Raw genomic sequence first — 11,623 nt, forward strand, 5'->3', positions numbered from 1 at the left:
GGGCGCCTGGGTGGCTCAGTTGGTTGAACGACTGCCTTCGGCTCAGGTCATGATCCCAGGGTCCTGGGATCGAGTCCCACATCGGGCTCCCTGCTCTGCGGGGAGCCTGCTTCTCCCTCTCCCCCTCCCCCTGCTGGTGTTCCCTCTCTCGCTGTGTCTCTCTCTGTCAAATAAATGAATAAAATCTTTAAAAAAAAAAAAAAAAAAGAGGTACAAAGTTTCTATAGAATAAGTAAGTCATGGGGATGAAAAGTACAGCATAGGACATATAGTCAATAATAATGTAATAACTTTGTATGATGATAGATGGTAACTACACATTGTGGCAAGCATTTCACAATGGATATTATGAAACATATATTGTATACCTGAAACTAATAAAATAGTGTATGACAACTATACTTCAATTTTAAAAATAATAATACCCATCATATGCTTGATATTTACTAATAGAGTTGGTCTTAAGTGTTCTCACCACAAAAAAATCATAACTATGTGAGGTAATGGAGATGTTAAGTTGCACAATTGTGGTAATCATTTCACAATATATACATATATCAAAACATCACGTTGTACATCTTAAATATATACAATTTTTATTTATCAATTATACCTCAATAAAGCTGAAAAAAAGTTGCTGGAACAGCTGGGTAGCCACATGCAAAAGAATGAAGTTGGACCTCTACCTCACATCATATGGAAAAATTAACTCAAAATAAATCGACAACTTAAATGTAAGAGTTAAAACTATAAAAATCTTAGAAGAAAATGTAGGGGTAAATATTCATGATCTTGGATTTGGCATTGGATTTTTACCTATGACACTAAAAGTACAGGCAAGAAAAAAATCGATAAATAGAACTTCATCAAAAGTAAAAACATTTGTGCATCAAAGATATCAAGAAAATGAAAAGATAACCCACAGAATGGGGAAAATATTTGCAAATCATATATTTGATAAAGGTCTACTATCCAAAATACACAAACAACTCTCACAACTCAATAACAAACAACCCAGTCTTTAAAATGCACAAAGGAGGGCGCCTGGGTGGCTCAGTCGTTGAGCGTCTACCTTCGGCTCAGGTCATGATCCCAGGGTCCTGGGATCGAGTCCCACATCGGGCTCCCTGCTCTGCGGGAAGCCTGCTTCTCCCTCTCCCACTCCCCCTGCTTGTGTTCCTGCTCTCGCTATGTCTCTCTCTGTCAAAAAAATAAATAAAATCTTAAATAAAATAAAATAAAATAAAAAGCACAAAGGATTTCAATAGTCATTTCTCCAAAGAAGATATACAATAGCAAACAAGCTCATGAAAAGATACACAACACTCTTAGTCATTAGGAAAGTTCAAAACAACAATGAGATACTACTTTACACCCACCGGGATGGCTATTTTTAAAAAAGAAACTAAGAATTGTAGAGAAGGATGTGCAGGAATTGGAACCTTCATACATGGCTGGTGGGAATGTAAAAAGATTCAGCCACTGTGGAAAACATTTTGGTGGTTCCTCAAAAAATTAAACATAAGGAGTTACCATGGGACCCAGCAATTCCACTCCAAGTTATATACTGAAAGGAACTGAAACCAGGTATTCAAAGAAATACTGCCTAGCAACACTATTTCAATAGCCAAAAGGTGGAAACAACTCAAATGTCCATCAGCTATCGAATGGATAAGCAAATTGTGGTATATACATACAATGAAATATTATTTAGCCTTAAAAATGTATGAGGTATTGATACATTCTACAATGTTAATGGATCTCAAAAACATTATGCTAAGTGAAAGAAGCCAGACACAAAGGTCACATATTGTGTGATCTGATTTATATGGAATATCCAGAACAGGTAAATCCATAGAGATAGAAAGTAAATTAGTGGGCACCAGGACCTGGTGGGAGGGTGATGGGAAGTAGTTTTCTGATGGGTACAGATATTTTGGGGGGAGTGATGAAAATGTTTTCAAACTAGATAGAAGTGATACTTACACAATATTGTGACAGTACTGTGACTAAGTTGTTCACTTTTAAGTGGTTAATATTATGTTAAATTTCATCTAAAAAGTAAATTTAAAAAATTAATTGGCAATATTTCTGGAGTCTCTCATCTGTTCCACTGTTTTAGATCTACCCCTTCACTAATGACACTGCCTTAATTATTGTAGTGTTATATATAGTAAGTCTCCAACTTTATTCTTTTTAAAACTGTTTTAATGACTTTAGTTCCTTTGACTTTTAGTATAAATTTTAGAATCATGTTGTCTTTATCCACAAAAAAGTCCTGCTGCTACTTTAATTGTACTGCATTAAATCTATAGAATTCAGGAAGAAGGTTGCTTGGGTGGCTCAGTCAGTTAGATGTCCGACTCTTGATTTTGGTTCAGGTCACGATCTCAGGGTTGTGAGATCAAGCTCCATGTCACTGCTTAAAGATTCTCTCTCTCCCTCTCCCTCTGCCCCTCTGCGCACACACGCACTCTCTCACAAAAAAAAAAAAAAAATCAGGAAGAATTGATATATTTATTGAGTCTTCAAATCCATGAACATGGTATATTTGAGTTTATTCCATTTAACAACGTGTTCTTGGATTTCTTTAATCACTGTGTTGTAGTTTTCAGAATATAGATCCAGTACATGTTTTGTTATATTCATGCGTAAGTATTTCACATTGGGGAGCTATTATAAATTACATTGGTTTTCAAATTTTTGATTTTCATTTATACATTTATTGTGTATATAAATACAACTAATACTTGTGTACTGAGCATGTATCCTTTGACCTTACTAGACTCATTTATTAGTTATAGGAATTTTTTTGTAGATTCCCTGGGATTTTCTACATAGATAATCATGTCATCTGTAAACATAGGCAGTTTTATTTCTTCTTTTCCTATCTGGGTGCCTTTTGTTTCTTTTTCTTGAGTTGTTACACTAGGTAGGACTTCTACTACAATTTCAAATAGGCGTGGCAAGTAAACATCCTTGTCTTGTTCCTAAACTTCAGGGGGAAAGCATTTTATTGTTTACCATTAAGTATGATGTGAGCCGTAGGATTTTTTGTAGATGACTCTTATCAGCTTGAGGAAGTTCTGTTCTAGTCTTAGCTTGCTGAAATTTTTTATCTTGAATGTATGTTAAATTTTGTCAAGGACTTTTTCCACATCAATTGATATAATTACGTATTTTTTTCTTTTATTGGCAATTAACGTAATGGATTAAATTAACTAATTTTAACTGCATTTATGGGATAAACCTCACATAAACTATATTTTTTTCTTTTTGGACATTGCTAGATTCAATTTGCTAATTTTTAAATGATTTTTTCATTTTTGTTCATGAAGTTTATTGGTCTGTAGTTTCTTACTTGATTCTTTTTGTACTGTTAAAAAACAGTATCTTTGGTTTTGTTGTCAAGGTAATGGTGGTCTCATAAAATCAGTTGGGAAGTGTTCCTTCCTATTCCATTTTTGGAAAGAGATATTGTAGAATTTGTGTTAATTCTTCTTTAAATGCATAGTGGAATTTGCCAGTGAAATCATCTGGGCCTGGAGATACCTCTTTTATAGAAGGTAATTAATGATAAATTCAGTTTCTTTCAAGAACTATTTAAGTTATCTATTTCATATTGGTTGAGTTTTGGTAATTTGGGGCTTTAAAAGAATTGGTTCATTTTGTCTAAGTTGTTAAATTTACATTGAATTGTTCGTTATAACATCTTTTTCCCTATTTGTCTGTACATTTTCTATATTCCAGAGATTTAGAAATATTCCAGTAAGGTGAATTTTTTATGATGTGCCTTTTCTGTTATTTAGCATGTAATAAAGAATTTGACTGACCTTTGTCCCCAGCTCTCAGGAGATAACTTGTAAAACCTTGTGATTTTCCAAGTGATAGGAGTGTGTTTGTTATTCATGGTGGACCCCACAGATCACATCTCATAATTTATGTTAACAAGGTGATTCATGGTGGGCCCCTAGATGGTTTATGCTAATAAGATGGCTCAGAATGGGGGCTGGTCATGCTAGAAAAACAACCATGTGACTAGAGGGTTGGGGCTTTGAGCCTTGTGATATCAACCCAATCACCAGAGAAAGAAGGGGCTGGAGACTGAGTTCAACCACGTGACCAATGATTTAATCTATCATGCCTACATAATTAAACCCCAATAAAAACGTGGGACACCAAAACTCAGGTGAGATTCCCTGATTGACAACATTCTGTGTATTGTCACACATTGATGTGCTGGGAGGGTAAAACATCACTGGGGAGACAGAAGCTTAGTGTTTAGGACCTTCCCATATCTCGCCCTATGCATCTCTCCTTTTGGCTGGTTCTGATTTTTATCCTTTTGCTGTAATAAAACTAAAATCACAAATACAGTGTTTTCCTGCATTGTGTTAGTTATTCTAGCAAATTACTGAACCTGAAGGGATAGTAGGGACCCCTGAACTTGTAGCCAGCTGGTCAGAAGTGAGGATGACCTGAGAACCCCCAAATCTGTGGCTAGTGTCTGAAGTGAGAGCAGTTTTATGGAGAACTGCGCACTTCACCTGTGAAGTGTGGCCTTGCTCCAGGTAGCAGGTGTCAGGAAAAAAAAAAAAAAAAGACTTATTGAAACAACTCTGAATTACTGAAACATGTGGTTTGGGAAGAAAAAAGATGAAAGGGTAGGAGAATGAGGAGCCTTTGATTCCTGGATGGCTTTCTTTTCTTTTTTTTTTTTTAAAGATTTTATTTATTTATTTGACAGAGAGAGACACAGCGAGAGAGGGAACACAAGCAGGGGGGAGAGGGAGAGGGAGAAGCAGGCTTCCCGCCAAGCAGGGAGCCCGATGCGGGGCTCAATCCCAGGACCCTGAGATCATGACCTGAGCCGAAGGCAGACGCTTAACGACTGAGCCACCCAGGCGCCCCGGTCTTTTCTTTTTTTTTAAACCTGGATGGTTTTTAAGGAGGGTACATGTTGTGATGAGCACTGGGTGTTATACACAACTAATGAATCGTTGAACACTACATCAAAAACTAATGATGTACTATATGCTGGCTAACTGAACATAAAAACAAAACAAAACAAAAACCTGGATGACTTTCTATTCACCCATAGTAGGAAACTGTAGCTGCAATATTACCGGTTACTAAAGGTAAAAATTGCCAATGGAATCTAGATATTATAGACCCAACTCTCCAGGTGTTGGCTGACTAGATACATAAAGAAATGCACTATGGAAGGAGCTGAGATGCCCTTTAACAGATGAACGGTTAAAGAAGATGTGGTACAGGGGCGCCTGGGTGGCTCAGATGGTTAAGCGTATGCCTTCGGCTCAGGTCATGATCCCAGGGTCCTGGGATGGAGCCCCGCATCGGGCTCCTGGCTCAGCGGGGAGCCTGCTTCTCCCTCTCCCTCTGCCTCTCTCCCTGCTCATGTTCTCTCTCTCTCTGTATCTCTGTGTCTCAAATGAATAAATAAAATCTTAAAAATAAAAAGATGTGGTACAATGTATACAATGGAATATTACTCAGCCAACAGAAAGGATGAATACCCACCATTTGCATGGACATGGATGGAACTGGAGGGGATTATGCTAAGTGAAATAAGTCAAACAGAGAAAGACAATTATCATATGGTTTCACTCATATGTGGAACATAAGGAATAGTGCGGAGGACCACAGGGGAAGGGAGGGAAAACTCAAGGGGAAGAAATCAGTGAGGGAGACAAACCATGAGAGACTCTGGACTCCGGGAAACAATCTGAGGGTTACAGAAGGGAGGGGGGTGGGGGGATGGGGTACCGGGTGATGGGTATTAAGAAGGGCACGTGTGGTGATGAGCACTGTGTGTTATACGCAACTAATGAATCGTTGAACACTACAGCAAAAACTAATGATGTACTATATGCTGGCTAACTGAACATAATAAAAAAAAGAAATGCAGAATAATAAGAAACACACTAAATACATAATTGGTTATTGTTTTCTGTAATAATTAAAAAGAAAGTAAAAGAGAGTGCTAAGGTAGATCCTGACGCTGAGCCAAGCTCAGATTTGGGTCAGTTTGAGCTATGACGCTAGCCTCAGAGCTGCCCCTAAAAGGAAAAATTGTATTGAGACAACAGACAGTATATTTTTGACCTCTGTTCACCAAGAAGGTAGTCTAGGGAGGGCAGGCAAAACCAAGAAACTACTGTAAGCAGGGGATATAGTGTCAAGAAGTTATCTAATTTTGTGGATCAGTATAATTAGCTTCCTTGAAGAGCATTTACTAAAACAGATGGTGTATTGTGACTAATTTAAGTGTAGTATCTTTGGTTTCAGATCAGAGTGAAAGAGCATGCTTTGGTTGATACAGGACTCACAGATCTTACTAAACAATCACATACAGTTAGTTATACATGATCTAGACACAGCAGATTATTTCCAAGGTAACAGCCGAGTGGACTGGATAAAAGCTGCTGTAAAGTTTATTTACCTTGGGGAAAAAAAACTATATATCTTCTCTTCCTATAAGTGTCAAGTGGAACACCCCAGATGTGGTGGCTAATGTACTTCATATACATTGGTGAATAATGTCATTCATATGCATGGTGAATTGGCTTTATAATGATCAGGAAATTCATCCACTGAATATTCCCCTCCCAGTATATTAATCCAAGTTCTCCAAAGAAACAGAACAAATAGGATATATGTATATGCAGAGAAAGAGAGAAGATAGGGACAGAGGTGTGTGAGAGAGAGAGAGAGAGAGAGAAATTTTTAAGGAATTGCCCTATGTAATTGCAGGCTGGAAGACTGGAGACTGAGGGAAAAGTTGACATCGCAGCAGCTTAAGTCTGAAAGCAGTCTGGAGGCAGAATTCCCTCTTCCTTGGGGACCTCAGTCTTTTTCCCTTAAGGCCTTCAGCTGGCTGGATGAGAACCATACACATTATAAAGGATAACCTGCTTTACTCAAAGTCTACTGATTTAAATGTTAATCTCATCTAAAATACCTTTACAATACATCTAGACTAGTGTTTGACCAAATATTTGGGCACTGCAGCCTAGCCAAGTTGACACGTAAAATTAACCATCATATTGTCCAGCCCTTGTCAACTTGGCACTAATACAGATCTCCTTAAACCATATTTAATCTCCAAATAAAGACAATAAAACAAGGTCATACTTCTGCCTAACATGATACAACTGTCCTGCGTACAACCAAAAATACACTAACCCTTTGCCCAAAAGAGAAAGCATAGCTCTTGAGTGATGGTCACTCTTCTCCTTGATCTCCTGTAACTTAAATACTATGATATAAAGTTAGCAATACTTAGGGGTGGGGGTGGGGAATTGGGTGAAGGTGGTCAAAAGGTATAAACTTCCAGTTCTAAGAGAAATAAGTTCTGAGGATGTAATGCACAGCAGGATGACTATAACTAACAATACAACAATGTGTTGTATAGTTGAAAGTTGCTAAGAGAGTAGATCTTAAAGGTTCTCATCACAAGAAAAAAATGTGTAACTATGTGAGGTGATGGATGTTAACTTATTGTGGTAATCATTTCACAATATATACATATATCAAGCCATTATGTTGTGTGCCTTAAACTTATACAATGTTATATGCCAGTTATATCTTAATAAAAGAGGAAAAATAATCAAGGTAACAATACTTACATACTATGTTGTAAAGTCAATATATCTTATGTTATATGATAAGGGGGAAGAGAAGGAAGAAAAAAATATATATATGTATAAAAAGAGATTTTTTGGGGGGGCGCCTGGGTGGCTCAGTCGTTAAGCAGCTGCCTTCGGCTCAGGTCATGATCCCAGGGTCCTGGGATCGAGCCCCGCATCGGGCTCCCTGCTCGGCGGGAAGCCTGCTTCTCCCTCTCCCACTCCCCCTGCTTGTGTTCCCTCTCTCGCTGTATCTCTCTCTGTCAAATAAATAAAATCTTTAAAAAAAAAAAGAGATTTTTTTTTCTTCCAGATTTTTATCTAAATTCTAGTTAGTTAACATATAGTGTTATATTGGTTTTAGGAGTAGGATTTAGTGATTCATCACTTACATATAATACCCAGTGCTCATCATAATAAGTGCCCTCCTTAAAACCCATCACCATCTAGGCCATTCCCCTACCCACTTCCCTCCATCAACCCTCAGGTTGTTCTCTATCCTTAAGAGTCTCTTTTATGGTTTGCCTCCTCTCTTTTTTTAACCTTTCCCATATGTTCATCTGTTCTGTTTCTTAAATTTCACATGAGTGAAATCATATGGTATTTTTCTTTCTCTGATTTATTTCACTTAGCATAATATACTCTAGCTCCATCTGCATCATTGCAAATGGCAAAATTTCATTCTTTTTTGTTACCTGAGTAATAGTCCACCATATATAATGGAATGGTGTAAGAAAGTGGTCCAGTTTCATTCTTCTGCATGTTGCTGTCCAGTTTTCCCAACACTATTTATTGGAGAGATTGTCTCTTTTTCCAATGGATATTCTTTCCTGTTTTGTTGAAGATTAGTTGACCATATAGTTATGGGTCCATTTCTGGGCTCTCTATTCTGTTCCATTGATCTAAGTGTCTGTTTTTGTGCCAGTGCCACACTGTCTTGATGACGACAGCTTTGTAATATAGCTTTGGGGTCCAGAATCGTGATGCCTCCAACTTGGCTAGGCTGCAGTGCCTCCAGTAAGAGACACCCCAATAGTAAGAGACATCCTTTTTTTCAGGATTGCTTTGGCTATTTGGGGTCTTTTGTAGTTCCATACAAATTTTAGGATTGTTCTAACTCTGTGAAAAATGCTGTTGGCATTTTGATAGGGATTGCATTAAATGTGTAGATTGCTTTGAGTTGTATAGACATTTTAACACTCTTTGTTCTTTGAATCCATGAGAATGGAATTTTTGCCATTTCTTTGTGTCTTATAAGGAGATTTATTGTAAGGAATTGGATCACACTCTTATGGAGGCAGGCAAATCCCATAATAATCTGAGTGAGTCAGCAAGTTGGAACCACAGGAAAGCTAATGGTTTAGTTCCAATCCAAGTCAGAAGGCTCAAGAACCATTAGAGCCATGGTTGTAGTTCCTATCTGAAGGCTGACCGGCTCCAGACCCAAGAAGAGCCAATATTTCACTTCAAGGCCAAAGTTAGGAAAATGCCGATGTCTCAGTTCAAAAGCAATCAGGCAGGAAGAATTCTCTTACTCAAGGGAGGCTCAGCCTTTTTTTTTTTCTATTCAGGCCTTCAACTGATTGGATGAGGCCTACCCACATTGGGGAGGGAGATCTGCTATACTCAGTCTACTGATTTAAATGTTAACCTCGTCCAAAAACATCCTCATAGAAACACCCAGAATAATGTTTGGCCAAATATCTGGGCACCTCATGGTCCAGTCGAGTTGACACATAAAATTAACCATCACAGGGGCGCCTGGGTGGCTCAGTTGGTTAAGCGTCTGACTCTTGATTTTGGCTCAGGTCATGATCTCAGGGTCATGAGATTAAGCCCCATGTCGGGCTCTGTGCTGGGCATGGAGCCTGCTTAAGATTCTGTCTCTCCGGGACACCTGGGTGGCTCAGTCGGTTAAGCATCTGCCTTCAGCCCAGGTCATGATCTCAGGGTGCTGGGATCGAGTCCTGTATCGGGCTCCTTACTCAGCGGGGAGCCTGCTTCTTCCTCTGCCTGTCACTCTGCCTGATTGTGTTCTCTCTCTGTCTCACAAATAAAATCTTAAAAAAAAAAAAAAGATTCTCTCTCTCCCTCTGGCCCTCCCCTCCCCCTTCCCTCTCTAAAAAAAATTAAACATTACAATATAATTATAATTATAAAATATATGTATTACCATACATTAATATATAGGTAAATTAACACATATTAACATGTGTGTGTATTAATACATATTTGTGTATATACACACAAACATATTCGTAACAAAATACTCATGACAATTACAGTCCTCATTGCTGCTCATTTCTATAACTGGTCACATGGTCATAGCTGGTATTTATTTATTTATTTTTTAATTTTTAAAATATTTTATTTATTTGAGAGAGAGCATGAGGGAGAGGGAGAGAAACCCAAGCAGACTGCCCTGAGTGAGTAGTCAGATGAGGGGCCCGATCTCAGGACCCTGAGATTATCACCTGAGCTGAAACCCTGAATCGGATGCTTAACCAACTAAGCCACTCAGGCACCCCCATAGCAAGTATTTATAACTACCTTCTTCCACTACCCATTTCATATTCCCTTTGCCCTCAGCAAGTTCCTCAGCTGGTTGTAGTTCTTTATTTGAGTGACTGACAACTTCATTTCTAAAGGATCTGGGTCATTAGTAGTCCTGCCAGAACTGGGTTGTTGTAGTTTTCCATTGACTTAATCACAAGGCATGGTAATAGCAAGAGACACCCCAAGGGATATCCTGTATTCCAGACATACTCTTCCTTACCTCCATTGTAGAGTAGTAGTCCAATTTTCCCCCTTAGTGATCAGGATCAACCACCCCAGACAGCACAGAAAGTCCCTTCTTTCTTTGTCTGTTGGTTCAGAGATATGAGGAGCCCAAAATAACCACGTGACAGCCTTAACTTCCAGGTTAATGGACCCATTGTTGGTCTTCTGGTGGAAACATTCTTCCCTTTGCAACTAAGGCCACTAGGCCAGCAGAGAGAATAAGGTTGCAAGGAAAGGAAGCAAACACTCGGGGTAATAGTCAGTGGTGCCACTCCCACTTCCACATTTTGATTGCTGGACTCATGGATCCTAGCAATGGGAGAGACCGTATCATATACTGGATGCTGACTCAGAGCATACATAACATGCTGGAGAATCTTGCCCAGCCCCACAAAGTATTGCCACCTAACTGGCACTGTAACTTCAAAAGGCAAGCCAGCTGTTTCAGGATGGTGGGGAACATGGTAATACCAGTGAATTCCATGAACATGGGCCCATTGCTCCCTTTCATCTGCTGTGAAATGAGTTCCTTGATCAGAAGCAATGAGGAATATTATGATGGTGACTAAAGCAGTCTGTAAGACCATGAATGGAAGTTTTGACAGAGCACTGCATGCAAGGAAGACAAATCACACCAAGAGTAATGTCTATTTCACTAAGAACAAAGTGTTGTCCCTTTTATGATGGAAGTCGTCCAATGTAACCAATCTGCCACAGGGTAACTGGCTGATCACCCTGTTAAATAGTGCCATACCAGGTCTCAGTGTTGGTCTCCGCTACCAAGAAATTGGGCATTCAGCAGAGGCTATAGCCAGGTTGGCCGTGGTGAGTGGAAGTCCATGTTGCTTAGCCTATGAATAATCTCCATCCCTGCCACCATGAACACTTTGATCATGAACCTATCGGGAAATGAAAAAAGTGGATGCAGAAAGAGACTGATAATGCACAGAACAGGCCATCCTGGCCACTTGATTATTAAAATCTTCCTCTGCTGGGGTCATCCCTTAGTCAGAATTCACACAGGACACAAATCTTCACTTATTTTTTTTTTTTTTTTTTTTGCCAGAGAGGTCTATCATGTACCTCTTCCCCAAATTTCCTTGTCACTAATTTTTCCAATAATACTCTTTCCAGGGGCACCTGGGTGGCTCAGTTGGTTGAGCGACTGCCTTCTGCTCAGGTCATGATCCTGG

This window comes from Leptonychotes weddellii, chromosome X, assembly GCF_054177405.1.
Source record: "Leptonychotes weddellii isolate Sample4059 chromosome X, ASM5417740v2, whole genome shotgun sequence".
In the NCBI taxonomy this organism is placed as follows: Eukaryota; Metazoa; Chordata; class Mammalia; order Carnivora; family Phocidae; genus Leptonychotes; species Leptonychotes weddellii.